Below are 15,738 nucleotides of genomic sequence, written 5' to 3'. Positions count from 1 at the left end.
TATTGAAGCTTCAGCTTCAGCATCAGTCATTCCAATGAATATTCAGGACTAATTTCCTTTAGGATTGACTGATTGGATCTCCTTGCAGTCCAAGGGACTCTTAAGAGTCTTACCCATCACCGCAGCTTAAAGGCATCAATTCTTCGGCACTCAGCCTTCTTTATGGTCCAACTCTCACATCCATATGTGACTACTGGAAAAATCATAGCTTTGACTATATGGGCCTTTGTCAGCTAAGTGATGACTCTGCTTTTTAATACAATGTCTAGATTTGTCATATCTTTTGTTCCAAGGATCAAGCATCTTTTAATTTCTTGGCTGCACTCAACTTCTTCAGTGAATTTTGAAGCCCAAGAAAATAAAGTCTGCCACTGTTTCCATTGTTTCCCCAACTGTTTGCCTTGAACTGATGGGACTGGACACCATAATCTTAGGTTTTGAATGTTGAGTTTTAAGCCATTTATTTCACTCTTCCCTTTCATCTTCAACAAGAGGCTCTTTAGTTCCTCTTCAATTTCTTCTATAAAGGTGTTGTCATCTGCATGTCTGAGGTTAGTGATATTTTCCCCAGCAATCCTGATTCCAGCTTGTGCTTCATCCAGTCCAGCATTTTTCATGATGTACTCTGCATATAAGTTAAATAAGCATGGTGACAATATACAGCCTTGATGTACTCCTTTCCCAATTTGGAACCAGTCTGTTGTTCCATGTCCAGTTCTAACTGTTGCTTCTTGACCTGCATACAAGTTTTTCAGAGGGCAGGTCAGGTGGTCTAGTATTCCCATCTCTTGAAGAATTTTCCATAGTTTGTTGTGATCCATGCAATCAAAGGCTTTAGTGTAGTCAATGAAGCAGTAGTATGTTTTTTCCTGGAATTCTCTTGCTTTTTCTATGATCCAGTGGATGTTGGCAATTTGATCTCTGATTCTTCTGCCTTTTCTAAATCCACCTTGAACATCTGGAAGTTCCCAGTTCACATACTGGTGAAGCCAGCTTGAAGGATTTTGAGCATTACTTTGCTAGTGTGTGAAATGAGTGTAATTGTGTGGTAGTTTGAACACTGTTTGACATTGCCCTTCTTTGGATTGGAATGAAAACTGACATTTTCCAGTCTTGTGGTCACTGCTGAGTTTTCCAAATTTGTTGGCTTATTGAGTGCAGCACTTTAACATCTTTTAGGATGTCAGATAGCTCAGCTGAAATTCCATCACCTCCACTAGCTTTGTTCTTACTAATGCTTCCAAAGGCCTATTTAACTTCACACTCCAAGATATCTGGCTCTGAGTGAGTGGTCAAACCATCATGGTTATCCAGGTCATTATAATCTTTTCCAGAGGTAAGTCCCCTGTAATGCTGTTGAAGCCTTGAGGAACTGGATTGACAGGAAATTCACCACTGCTCTGATAGTAGGAAGACCAACAGATGAAAGTACTGAAAGATTCTAAACCTATTATGTGAGGAAATTCAGGGTATATATAGTTACTTTGAAAGATGGATCTTCCAAAAAAATTCAAACCTTTTTATCCTTAGAAAATGTACCAAAACTGGCCCACATATCGAGATAATTAGTGAACCAAGAAATATGAATTGATAAAATGCAGTTAAAAATACTTATAGGCCTAATATTTATAAACAATATATCATGTATTAGATTAAATAGGAAAAAAAGAAAAAAGGCCTGTATCTCAAAAGCAATGATTCATAATGAATTTGATACCAGATTCAAAATAAACTAAACTTCTCAGAGGCATCATTCCTTAACATTTCCATATTTAGTGAGAAATTTTACTGCTCTCTTATTTAACAAAATTGAATAGCTTCTTGATTTCAACTTGCATTTCCTACTATATGCATGACCCTCAGTTCATCTCTAGCACTGAGAGTAAGAGTAAACAATATACCCCATCTGAAAAAACTTTACCATTTATTTCAAAAGATACGTTAGAAAAATGCAATACCATAGATGTTGGTCTTATTATCTGCTCAGAGCTTATCTTATCTTTGAAAAATTAGCCTTTCTTTTACTTATAAATTATGATATTAAAAAAGAAGTATCTATTCAATTATTTTCTATTTTTCACCTAATAATAGACACTGGGCATAAATTTTACGTATCTGAGAAATAAATATAGATGGGATAGAGATTTACATTTTAAAGGGTTCAAATATAATAAGCATTTCAGATTGTATTCTATACCATTTTTTCCTAAAATATTTGACAAATTTGAAGCATTTATTTATGTCCCCTGTCATTAATGTTTATGGATTATTGTAAATGACTTGGCCAAATATCACAAAATTTAAGTTATACTGGCCAGGAGAAGCCTAAACCAATTTGATACTGTTATTTTGTACTGACATTTCTAACTGTTAGTGGTTAATCTGAAGCTTATGACATACATGATTAAACTAAAATTTCACATGTATAGCCCTTTCAAATTGTGATAGCTCATTAAAACCTGTGCCTGCATATCACAGGTGTACAGGTTCTACTAGAAGGTATTGAAGGGATAAAAAGCACTTTCTTTTAAAAGAAATAAAGGGATTTTAATTGGAATAAGTGTATGAACAATACATCAAATATATTCTATCATTTTTATTATACAAAACCTGCTGAGGTCTTAAAGATGAAGATTGTTGATTAAGTTTATTAAGTCAAAGCCTTAACAGATAAAGAAAATGTTAGGATGAATTAAAAACAATATGAAATGAGCTTTTTTTATCAGTAAAAGGGAATTTTTGTAGTAAAATGTCTACAAGTAACTGGTACTTTAGTTGTTCAACAGGTACAGTATACACAGATCATTGGATTTAAAAAAAACAAACAAACTATACTGAATTTAATGAGGTGTTCAGAAGTTACAAGTAGTTACTTTCAATCTCATTATTCTTAATACGATTTAGCATCTTCATACCTTTTAGGATGCTTCTGTCATTGAAAATGACAAACATGTTAAAGATAAAACTACACATGATGATATGGTTTAGAAAATTATGGATATATTTCAGCTAGATTCTATATTTTTATGTGTTTATTTCTTAATAATTCAACAAAGTCCAGTTTAATAACTTCTCAATTGCTATGCTTTTGCCTTTTTATACTGCTCATGGGGTTCTCACAGCAAGAATACTGGAATGATTTTCCATTTCCTCCTCCAGTGGGCCACGTTTTGTCAAAGCTCCTCATTATGACCCATCTGTTTTGGGTGGCCCTGCAGAGCATGGCTCATAGCTTCATTGAGTTATGCAAGCCCCTTCACCAAGACAAGGCTGCAATCCAGGAGGGGAGTTGGACCATAAGGAAGACCGAGTGATGAAGAAGATGCTTACAAATTGTGGTGCTGGAGAAGAGTTTTGAGAGTCTCTTGGATGGAAAGGAGATAAAACAAGTCAATTCTAAAGTGAATCAACCCTGAATATTCATGTAAAGAAATGATTCTGAAGTTGAAACTCCAATATTTTGGCCACCTGATTTTAAAAGCAGACTCATTGGAAAAGATCCTAATACTGGGAAAAATTGAAGGCAAAAGGAGAAGGGAGTGGTAGAAAATAGGATGATTAGATAGCATCACCAACTCAATGGACATGGATTTGAGCAAACTCAGGGAGATAATGGAGGACAGAGGAGTCTGGCATGCTGCAGTCCATGTGGTTGCAAAAAGACAGACACTACTTAGAGACTGAACAAGTGCTATGTGTCTTTTATCTCATGCTAACTTTTGATTTTGAATTGTTTGTTTTGTTACAAAGCTTTAATTTTTGTATTCATTACAAAACATTAGTAAATTCGAATGAGATAAATACTGTAATTTTACATCACTAATTACAAAAATGCACATGAAAACTATGATGAGGTATCACCTCACACTAGTCAGAATGGCCATCATTAAAATTTCTGCAAATAACAAATTCTAGAGAAGGTGTGGAGAATAGACAACCCTCCTATACCGTTGATGAGAATGAAAATTGGTATAATCACTAGGGAAGACATTATGGAGTTTCCTCAAAAATCTAAAACTAGTGTTGTTCTATGATACAGCAATTCCACTCCTGGCCATATACCTGGACAAAACTATAATTCAGAATCATACATGCACTCCAATGTTCATAGCAATACTATTCAGAAGAGCAAAGACATGGAAACAAGCTAAATGTTCATTGATGAATGATTGAATAAAGAAGTTGCAGTACATATATACAATGGAATACTATTCAGCCATAAAAAGAACAAAGGAATGCTATTTGTAGCAACATGAATGCAACTAAAGATTATCATACCTCATGAAGCAAATCAGAAAGACAAATACCATATAATATCATTTTTATGTGGAATCTAAAATATGGCACAAATGAATCTATCTACAAAATAGTAATAGGCTCACAGACACAGAGAACAGACTTATGGTTGCCAAGAGGGATGGGGGAAGGAGACAGAGGGATGGACTGTGAGTTTTGGTTTTGTAGATGCAAAGTATTACATTTATAATAGATAACAGAAGTTCTTACTATGTAGCAAAGTGAAATAAATCTAATCTCCTTGGATAAACCGTAATGGAAAATAATATAAAAAATAATGTGTATATTTGTATAATTGAGTCACTTAGTTGTACAGTAAAATTAGTTCAACATTGCAAATCAACTATTATTCAATTTGAAAAATAAAAAATAAACAATTATGAGAATATATTAAAGTGTACTTGTTACTTATATATAAAAATAATATAAAATTTGGTAAAAAAAGCAAAAATATCTCTAAATATAAATAGCAAACAGATAATTTCAGTGAAAATACAAACAACAAATGAACACTTTAAGGAATCTGATATCTATAGTAATCAAGAAAGCAAATTAAAATGAAACATATTTCTCACTTTTAAAATTTGGGGAAATAATTGCATTTTATTGATTTTCAGAGGTGATCACTATACAGAAGTCAAAATCTGAAGCACAGCTGAAATAAGTAATTAAAATATAATTTATTGTCAAATTATAAATAATAAAAGTTAAATAATTTAAATAATTGCAACATCCACCATAACAGTTAATATTTCAGTATACAGTTTTCATACATTAATTTTGTATTTTATTCATTTCTAAACATAAATATGTTTATATAAACATATAAATACATACTTTTATAAAAATGTTTCATAAGCCATTATGTTTTCTAAAATTATTTAAGGCCTTGTTTTCATTCAGTGACAGATGATACACAGTGCAGTTTTGAGGGTCATACAGAAATATGTTCGTATCTTGGCTTTTTCCTTTACCAACTAAGTAATACAGAATAATATATCTGTGAAAATGGACCAATAGAATTTTCCTATACTGATGTGAGAATTTAAAGAGAAAATTCATCAAAGTACTTCACACCATATTCTTTTCTTCTTCAAGAAATTGAAACATCCTCAATTATTTAATTATAATTATTTTATCAAATTAATTCTAATTTGATGTCAGCAATTTCATTTACTTGAAATGTATTTCTAAAAAAACTGGGAACTTTTTAATGCATAATTTGGAAAAAGTTAATAGCATAGCAATGATCTCTTTTTTTGAGATCTAGTAGAAAACTCCCAGAATATTCTTTTAACCTAATGTTATAGTGTTATTCAGAGTAGACTAGGTTCCCCCCCCATTTTAGCTATTGTTGATTATATATAGTTTCTGTTCTTGAGTTTATTTGTGTTTCATAGAAAAAATTCCATTTCAATTTTTTTCAAAATTTATTATAGACATATTCATATCCCTTCCTCATAAATTTAATGTTTTGCTTATGTAAAACAATAATTCATTTATTATTCACGGTATTTTCTGTGTGTATAATAACAGTATACTAAAGGAGTATGACTCCAATTTTTTTATACGTGACTGCATACAACTTTTAAGCTTCATTTTTTTTCTCTACACCTTCCTTACCCAAATTTGAGCTGATGATTAAAAAGACCTCTAATTCCCTCTTTTGTAGTGTCCAGGAGATGCAAACCATGCAAGGCCTTCCTTTTCTTGGAAACCCCAACTCCAGTCCCACTATACAATCTCCATAACAACCTCAAAGCTATGGTCACTTATGCCTGTTTCTCCGAATATTTTCGGGTCAGCCTGGAAGGTATGACCTGATCTCCCAGTAAATCTCATTATATAAGTAAGAAACCTTTTCATACAGTCTTGGTGTGCCTGTATATGTGTGTGTGTGTGTGTGTGTGTGTGAGAGAGAGAGAGAGAGAGAGAGAGAACCAGTCCTAACATCCAAACTGTATATAAATTGGATGTGGAGTCCATCTTCTTTCTTCAGAATATCTAAAATAAATGCAAATGTAATGGTATTCTTATGAGTAACCTCTTAATGTCTCATAAATAGGTTAGAAAAGAAAAAAATAAATTTTCAGAAACCTCCCCCAAATTAAGTTCACTCTATAGGGTTTAGGAAACCATACTATGTTTTTCCAGATATTCTGTGGAATAAAAAGTGTTCACATATGTACTACTGACACAGACAAAAAATAAATTACCTATCATTTATCCTTGTTCTCATTCCAGATTTTTTTTATAATGACAGGTGGTGAATCTGCATAATTTACAGCATATGATTTTTTTTTCTAAACTCAAAATGTATTCACCTTCCCATTTAACCAGATCCCATCCCTCTAGATCTTCATTTCTAATCATCCTTAAGGCAAAGGAATACCTCAATATACACAAAAAACAAACCAAACCTAGACTAACTAAAATGGAACTAGATGTGAAATGTAGATCTCTCCATAATAGGACTGTGTATATAAAATAAACAATATTTTTATATTATTATTCTATTTCTGATATTCTCATATACAACTACACTTTCAAGTTTTTTTTTTTTTTTTTTTCTTCCTTTCCTTGAAGTGGTCATCAGTAAAGTTTCCCACAAACTTTACTTGGGACACAAGATTCTCTTCTCTTCTGTGTTCTGTGTGCTGGACTCAGTTGCTACATGGTGTCCCACTCTTTGTGACCCCATGGACTGTAGTCCATCAGACTCCTCTGTCCATGGGATTTCTCAGGCAGGAATACTGGAGTGGGTTGCCGTTTTCTACTCTGGACTTTCTGTATATATATATATATATATATATATATATATATATATATATAATATCTTCTTTGTTCAACCTGGATTTTTCTGTCCTGGTGTTAGTCAGGAAATTAGGCATGTGCAATAAGGAGTGGCCAAACTGAAAAAGATTCAAGTTGAATCTTGAATCTAAACCCCACACAAGACACACCCCAGTGTGGCCCAGGAGAGCTCACAGATATGCTGCAAATAACCACAGAAACTTTTCCAAATCTGGTGCACATGCCTTAGGCACACAGTGAATACAAACTAATAACAGGGGCTTCTCTAATTCTGGTGCATGAGCCCTTGATGCACAGCTGTGTCCTCTAGTGACAATAGACGGTCAGGAGATTATTAAGGTTCATAAATATTCTATACATGCATATATCTGATTATAACAGACTGAATTATGGGAAAGACATGCACAATAGAGCCTGCTGTTGCATAACTTGCAATTGTCAGTGAAAACTGTCAGCCCATGCCCACCTAAATGAATAGGTAAAATCTCTTTCTTGAAAAGTGTCATACCTCATCTTTCTGGTGCCAGTGCCTCTCTTGGCTTGGCCTACCTTTCCCTTGAAATATTATTTCTGTTCTTTCCTTAGTAAACTTGTTTTTGCCACATGTAAGACCTCACATTCTTCCTTGTGTCCTTACCAAGAACCAAGGCCCACAAAGGAAGGTCTTATTCTACCCTCCCCAAATCCAATAACATTGGGAGTAAGGAGCCTATACTGGCCGGAGGAGCCTGAGCAGAAGGCCCATGAGGTCACAAAGAGTCAGGCATGACTGAGCACTACACATGCTCACCATGGCACTCCCCCATCCCAGTTTGCAATTAGAGAAAATTGGTATGAGGGATGCCTTTGCAACAAACACAAAAAGATTTTGTATTCACAGGGGTCTGAGGGAATAATTATTGTGAATTTAGGATCCCCTGACACCTGTTCCAGGATCAGAATCAAAGCCTTCTTCATATCTCACACTATACCACAGTGACGAAACATTTACAGGATTTGCTACTCACTTCAGCCTTTCTTTCCAAAGCATCTGTCCTTATACACAGGTAAATCTTATATTTTTTTGGACCTACTTTTTCATGTGGCCATGGTGATCCATCACCTGTACTTTTTCCATCTCATAAAAGTGCCAGACCTGGAGACATAAAAAGAATGCTCATATGAGTTACCCAGGTCTACCATATGGAATCACTAACTAATGAAGAAATATACACAGATGAATATAGAATCAAACATTGAAAGAGAAAAAAAAAGTTATTTGAAACTCTGCATTTGATGCTGGGAAAGATTGAGGGCAGGAGGAGAAGGGGACGACAAAGGATAAGATGGTTGGATGGCATCACCGACACAATGGACATGGGTTTGGGTGGACTCCGGGAGTTGGTGATGGACAGGGAGGCCTGGCCTGCTGCGGTTCATGGGGTTGCAAAGAGTTGGACACGACTGAGCCACTGAACTGAACTAAATTGAATTCACCTGTTCTCAATCCTGTCTGCCACTAGATAATATATAAACGAGAAATGTTAAAAAGCTGCTTCAGCTTGTGATTAAATATTTTCTCAGCAAAATCAATATCTTTTTTTTTAATAAATGTATTTATTTTAGTTGGAGGCTAACTACTTTACAATATTGTAGTGGTTTTTGCCATACATTGACATGAATCAGCCATGGGTTTACATGTGTTCCCCATTCTAAATGCTGGAGAGGGTGTGGAGAAAAGGGAACCCTCTTACACTGTTGGTGGGAATGCAAACTAGTACAGCCACTATGGAGAACAGTGTGGAGATTCCTTAAAAAAACTGGGAATAGAACTGACATATGACCCAGCAATCCCATTGCTGGGCATACACATCGAGGACACCAGAATTGAAAGAGTCACGAGTACCCCAGTGTTCATCGCAGCACTGTTTATAATAGCCAGGACATGGAAGAAACCTAGATGTCCATCAACAGACGAATGGATAAGGAAGCTCTGGTACATATACACAATGGAATATTACTCAGCCATTAAAAAGAATAAAATCAATATATTAAATGTGTTTTTTTTTTTAATGTCAAAGACTTTCATATATAGCAGAAATAAAAATTTACATATAAATCAGTTCAGTTCAGTCTCTCAGTCATGTCCAACTCTTTGGGACCCCATGAACCACAGCATGCCAGGCCTCCCTGTCCATCACCAACTGCCGGAGTCTACCCAAACCCATAAATAAATAAATAAATAAATAAATTTATATAATATAAAATAAATATAAATATATTATATAAATAAATATAAAACAGTAATACATCTTTAAAGAATACGTGTGAAATTAATTAGTTGTATTTTGATACTTAAAAATAATTATTTGTTTTTGTTGTTGTTCAGTCGCTAAATTATATCCAATTCTTTGGGACTCCATGGACTGCAGCATTCCAGGCTTCCCTTCCTTCACCATCTCCCAGAGTTTTCTCAAACTCATGCCCACTTAGTCAGTGATTCCATCCAACTATCTCATCTATTGTTGTCCCCTTCTCCTGCCTTCAATCTTTCCCAGCATCAAGGTCTTTTCCAATGAGTTGGCTCTTCACATCAGGTGGTCAAAGTATTGGAGCTTCAGCTTCAACATCAGTCATTCCAATGAATACCTGGTGTTGATTTCTTTTAGGGTTGACTGGTTTGATCCCATTGCTACCCAAGGAACTCTCAAAGAGTCATCCCCAGCACCACAGTTTGAAAGCATCACTTCTCCACTGCTAAGTCTTCTTTACGGTCCAACTCTCATATCCATACATAACTACTGGAAAAGCATAGTTTTGACTATATGGGCTTTTGTCAGCAAAGTGATGTCTCTGATTTTACTACTCTATCTAGGTTTGTCGTACTTTTTCTTCCAAGGAGCATGTGTGTTTTAATTTCATGGCTGCAGTCACCATCTGAAATGATTTTCAACCCAGGAAAATAAAGTCTGTCACTGTTTCCATTTTTCCCCCCAATTTTTTTCCATGAAGTGATGGGATAAGATGCCATGATCTTAGTTTTTCAAATATTGAGTTTTAAACCAGCTTTTTCACTCTCCTCTTTCACCTTCAGCAGGAAACCATTTAGTTCCTCTTCACTTTCTTCCATTAGCATGATATCACATGCATATCTGAGGTTGTAGGTATTTCTCCTGGCAGTCTTGACTCCAGCTTGTGATTCATCCAGCCTTGCATTTCACATGATATACTCTGCATAGAAGGTAAATAAGCAGGATGGAAATATACAGCTTTGATGTACTCCTTTCCAAATTTTGAACCAGTCCATAATTCTAACTGTTGCTTTTTAATCTGGATTCAGGTTTCTCAGGAGGCAGGTAAATTAGCCTGGTATTCCCATCTCTTGAAGAATTTTCCACAGTTTGTTATTCACACAGTCAAAGGCTTTAGCATAGTCAGTGAAACAGAAATAGACGTATTCCTGAAATTCTCTTGCTTTTTCTAGGATCCAGTAGATGTTAGCAATGTATCTCTAATTCCTCTGCCTTCTATAATCCCAGCTCATACATGTGGAAGTTCTCATTTTATGTTCTGTTGAAGCCTAGTTTGAAAGATTTTGAGCATTTCCCTGCTAGCATATGAAATGAGTGCACTGTATGCTAGTTTGAACATTTTTTTATTGCCCTTCTTTGGGATTGGAATGAAAACTGATATTTTCCCCACCACAAAATAATTATGGATGACATTTAGAAACATAATGGAAATGGATTCCCCTTAATTTATAAGTAATATTTCAATTTCATTTATTTCCTCACAATTTCACTAATAAATAAATAAATAATGTGATAGCTAATTGCATTGCTTTCATTCATTCAAAATTCATTAGTGGGATTTTTTTTTTTTCACCAGAATGTTAAGTGATGAGGACATAAACATGACTAAACAAATAAGTATAGTGTAACACTTTGCTCTTATGCTCAAAGAGTAGATAGGGGGCTATACACATTGAAGTAGTCTTTTAAAACTTTCTGGCAAAAATTCAATTGACTTCTCTTTCTAGTATGATTGATATTCTACTCATAATTTCACTTGTATAAAATTAAAAGTCAAATGGCTTCTTGGAGGAAAGGTTTGTGCTCATTTTAATACGGTAGGTACTATTATTTCTTGTATTTCAATAATTCCTACAGATAAAATACAGCAACTTATAGTTAGTTAAGTAGGAGCTTCTGCTTCATGCATCAGTCAGAAAAAGAAAAGAAAACCAAATAAAATAAAACATCTCAAGTAGCTTCAATTGTAAATATGGGAATTAGGTAATTAAAAACATGGCCATCCCAATCAACTTCAAGATGACATAGCTTTCTTGGCAAACCCTATTATATATTTAAACACATATTTAAAGAAGAACTTACACAATTTTTCTCAAAATCTTGAAAAAAATAGAAAGGAAACGTCTCCTAACTTATTCTTTGAGTCTAGCTCTCTACCCTGAAAGTAAGGTTACATAAAGGCATCACAGGAAAATGAAATCACAGACCAATATGATATAGATGCTGAAATTCACAAGAAATACTGGAAACCTAAACCCAACACATTAAAAGGATTATACACTATTATCAAGTAGGGTTTATCCTGGGAATTCAATGGTGGTTCAACGTAAGTAAGTTAATCAATGCCATCATATGAGTAGAAGGGGAAAAAAAAAATCTCAGTTAAAGCCAAAATGGTATGTAATAGATCCAAACACTTTTTTATGATAATGCTACTCATGAAACTAGCAAAAGAAAGGAAATCCATTGACATAATAAATAGCATTTATGAAAAATTCACAGATAACAGCATACTCAATAGGAAAACTAATTTCTTTTTTCCTACTAAAGAAAGGAAGAAGAGAAAGGTGTCCATTTTTACTACACTACTATTCAACATTGTACCAGAAGTTCCAGCCAGACTTAGTAGAGAAGAGAAATAAAAGATATCTAAACTTGAAATGAAGAAGTAAAACTATCTCTATTTATAAATGACAATACTATTTATAGATTTTCACAAATAATAGTCAAGAAAGTGTTGAGAACTAATAAATAAATTCAACAGAGTTGTATCTCTAATGTAATCAATCTGCTTCTAGATGATGGACCAATTCCTGTGGGAAAGATTTTATATTGAGTCCTTCACTTTGATCTCTGTAGAATGGTAAGAGGTGGAATGGTCATTAACAATTGTAGGATCAGTTTTGGTGAAAAGAAGCCCAAGTATCCAAGCTCAGAGATAAATTGCATCATTCTTGAGATCTTTAAGCAATTTTGGGAGTAACTAGGGAAAGAGTCTGACAGACATCATCATAGCAAGTTTTCTTGTCCATCTGATTATTGAAAATCTCTTCTGTTACATGGGTGAGCATTCTCCTAATTCTACACATATCCTATTAGTAATCTTTCCATCTGTTCCTTCCAAGTGCTTCATTACAAAGTCAAGCCACTAGCAACTGCTTTTGAATAAATCTTTGTAACTATGTCTCTTCTTGGGCAAATTTGACAAAGAGTTTTACTGCTAAAATATCTGCTTATTGGAGTATCTCATTTCCTCATTGTTCTTTAGGACCACACATGCTGTAGACATGAGGTTTCTGCAGTTAGTTTCTACAGATGTCAAATATTGGAAAGAAAAAAATATAAATCAAGCTACATTTTTCTTCTTGCCTTGTCGATTCTCCATAGGAAGGAGTGTGAATGTGTCTGTGTGTGTGTGTATGTGTGTAGGCATGCATGGTCAGGTTCATGTGTGCCTACAAAACAAACAAAAAAAAAAGGATTTTTTTTTTTCTATCAGGTTTTAAAGTTAGAGGTTGAGAAGACATATTAGCTACATTTTCTTTTTTCTTTTTTTTTTTTTCCACTGGTAAACCAATTAGAATTTTATTACATTTTCAAAACACAAAAAAGAGAGCCCACAACTCAAAAACACGTGGCAGACAAATAGATACAAAATCCCTTTCCAGAGGATTATGGGGAAATGTAACACGTGGCTGAGGTTGGACACATACACTTTACTCCCTTCATTTATCCCATTAAATAAATAAATAAATAAAAGTAATTGCTTCCTTCATAATTCTATGTTTATCAAAATAAAACCTCCAAAATTAAAGAAGTCTCATTTAGTAATAGTTACAATTTTGCTTCACATTTTAAGAGTAGATTGTGCAATGTAAAATTCCTATTAAAAATAATACTGTGATAATTCATTTTATTCTAAATGGAGAAAATTGAGTTAATTAATTTGAAAGCATGGCTGTATACATGTTATCAAATCCAAATTTGCACTGCTTGAAGCACAACAGGAGAAGGCAATGGCACCCCACTCCAGTACTCTCATGTGGAAAATCCCATGGATGGAAGAGCCTGGTAGGCTACAGTCCATGGTGTCACTCAGAGTCGGACACGACTGAGCAACTTCACTTTCACTTTTCTTTCATGCTTTGGAGGAGGAAATGGCAACCCACTGTAGTGTTCTTGCCTGGAGAATCCCAAGGACGAGGGAGCCTGGTGGGCTGCCGTCTATGGGGTTGCACAGAGTCGGACACTACTGAAGTGACAGCAGCAGCAGCAGCAGAACAACAGGCCAATAAATTGATAAATGTGTCATTGGGGCAAACAATAGTGACTTTATTCAGAAAGCCAGCAGATCCAGAAGATGGCTAACTAGTGTCCCAAAGAACCATCTTTCTCAAATTAGAATTCAGATTTCTTTTATACTAGAAGGAGAGGGAGAGTGGCTGGTTGTTGCAAATTTCTTGGTGTAGGAATATTTTGTTCTTGCAGCTGTCCATGTAGATCTAGTCTCAGCATTCTTATGAACCTCCAAAAAAACAAATGGTTATTTTCTGTTCTATAACTTTTTATCTCTATATGAATTGAAAACTGTATACTTATAAAGTTCAGAGTCCAGAGAAGAAGTTATTGTGCATATTTCAGGCTACAGGTAACATTTATTTTACAAAGGCTCAGAGTCATTGTGACTAAGCCCAGGGATTAGAGCTAAAGGGTTGGAGCTAAAGAAATAGATGAAATATAGAGTCAGGTTTGCTATTCTCTGTTGCATATAGATACTATTTCATGAGCAAAATAATTCATTCTTGTATTTTAACAATAACAAAAAAATATTTTCTGAAATTTGGTGAAGAAGTGGAAAAAGGGGGGTATTTCAAAGTTTGAATTAATTTGGCTCTGATTTTAAGTTTTTTCAATATTGTTAAAGGTGAAATGCTCTTTGCTTTCTATAACATGGTTTTGTGAAAATATCCTTGATTCATTGTGTGATCATGACTGTGAGTCAAACTAAATACACCTGTCCTGATTCACAACATACCTAGTCCTTAGATAAGAAGCGAACTGCATAGATTTTATTTTTCTGGCTTTAGTAAAACTATCATTAATGTAACAGGATTAGAATAAGCAGTCTTTTCAAATATATACAAAAGTAATGCTAGTGAATTTTCATTAGGGATACAAAATCTACCTCATTTTGTTATTTCAATAATGATTTCTATTGAAAATATTGAGAGCTCTGCAGTCAGGAGGCCTATGCTAGTCATCTTGAATATTGCACTTACCAGTGGTTTTGTTTCATCTGAAAAATAAGGAAAATATTATATATACTACAAAAGTTTGTTTTGATTATTAAATGAGTTTACATATGTATATTAAGAAACTAAAATTGCCTGATACATATTAACACTCACTAATTGTTAGGTAATATTATTGTGAGAACTTTTGTCAGATTAAACATAGTTGCATGCATAAATATAAAAATATAACTCCTAGTAGAGTGTCAAAATTAATGTACTAGGTGGGCCACTTTTGATCTTCTATAATTCGAGTCAAAATAAATCACTGAATTTAAACTAAGGTCAAAAGGAAACATCCCTATTTTTTACAGCTGCATTTATATGCAAAATCTAGTCCTTTAGTGATTTTTGTGCGGAAGATCTAAACAAGTATAATTTAAATTTAATGAATGACACTTTATGAAATCACAAAATGTGCCTTTAAACAGCAAAATGGTTTTAATACATTTTAATTAGCTATCTGGCAAGTCAACAGATGTACATGACCAGGCTTGCATAATTTATCTACTAACAATATTGTTGGTCCTTTCTAGGAGCTTGTAACATTGCCTGCATTAGCAATCTTAATACATCATTGATTTCTGGCTTCACAATTTGCAATAAAGTTTTTAAAGCAGTACCACTTTCAAAATGTCAATAAAATATACATTTTCCTTAACTCAAATGCACAGTATGATACATTTAATTTCTTAGAACTGATGCAAGGATCTGTCAGAAGATACGTCACAGCTAAGAGTTTACACGTGTATCCATATCAAAGTCAAAATGTCCCAATTTATTTTATCTTTTCTCAAGGATCATGAAGACAAAAATTGTTTTTCTCAAGGAAACGTTTTTATTTATGAGACTACGTAGCATGTTGATTAAAGGCCATACATAGCCTGGAAGCAGATTACCCACAATTAATTTCACCTTCCAGCACTTCGTGGCTCTGTGACCTTGTATAACTTACTTAACCTCATGAAGACTCTACTTCCTGTCTTATGTTGTTGTTGTTCAGCCACTCAGTCATGTCTGACTCTTCATGACTCTGTGAACAGCAG

The sequence above is a fragment of the Giraffa tippelskirchi genome, chromosome 9 (genome assembly GCF_054371585.1).
Source record: "Giraffa tippelskirchi isolate mGirTip1 chromosome 9, T2T-mGirTip1v1.2.pri, whole genome shotgun sequence".
In the NCBI taxonomy this organism is placed as follows: domain Eukaryota; kingdom Metazoa; phylum Chordata; class Mammalia; order Artiodactyla; family Giraffidae; genus Giraffa; species Giraffa tippelskirchi.
Note: the sequence above shows the minus strand (reverse complement) of the source record.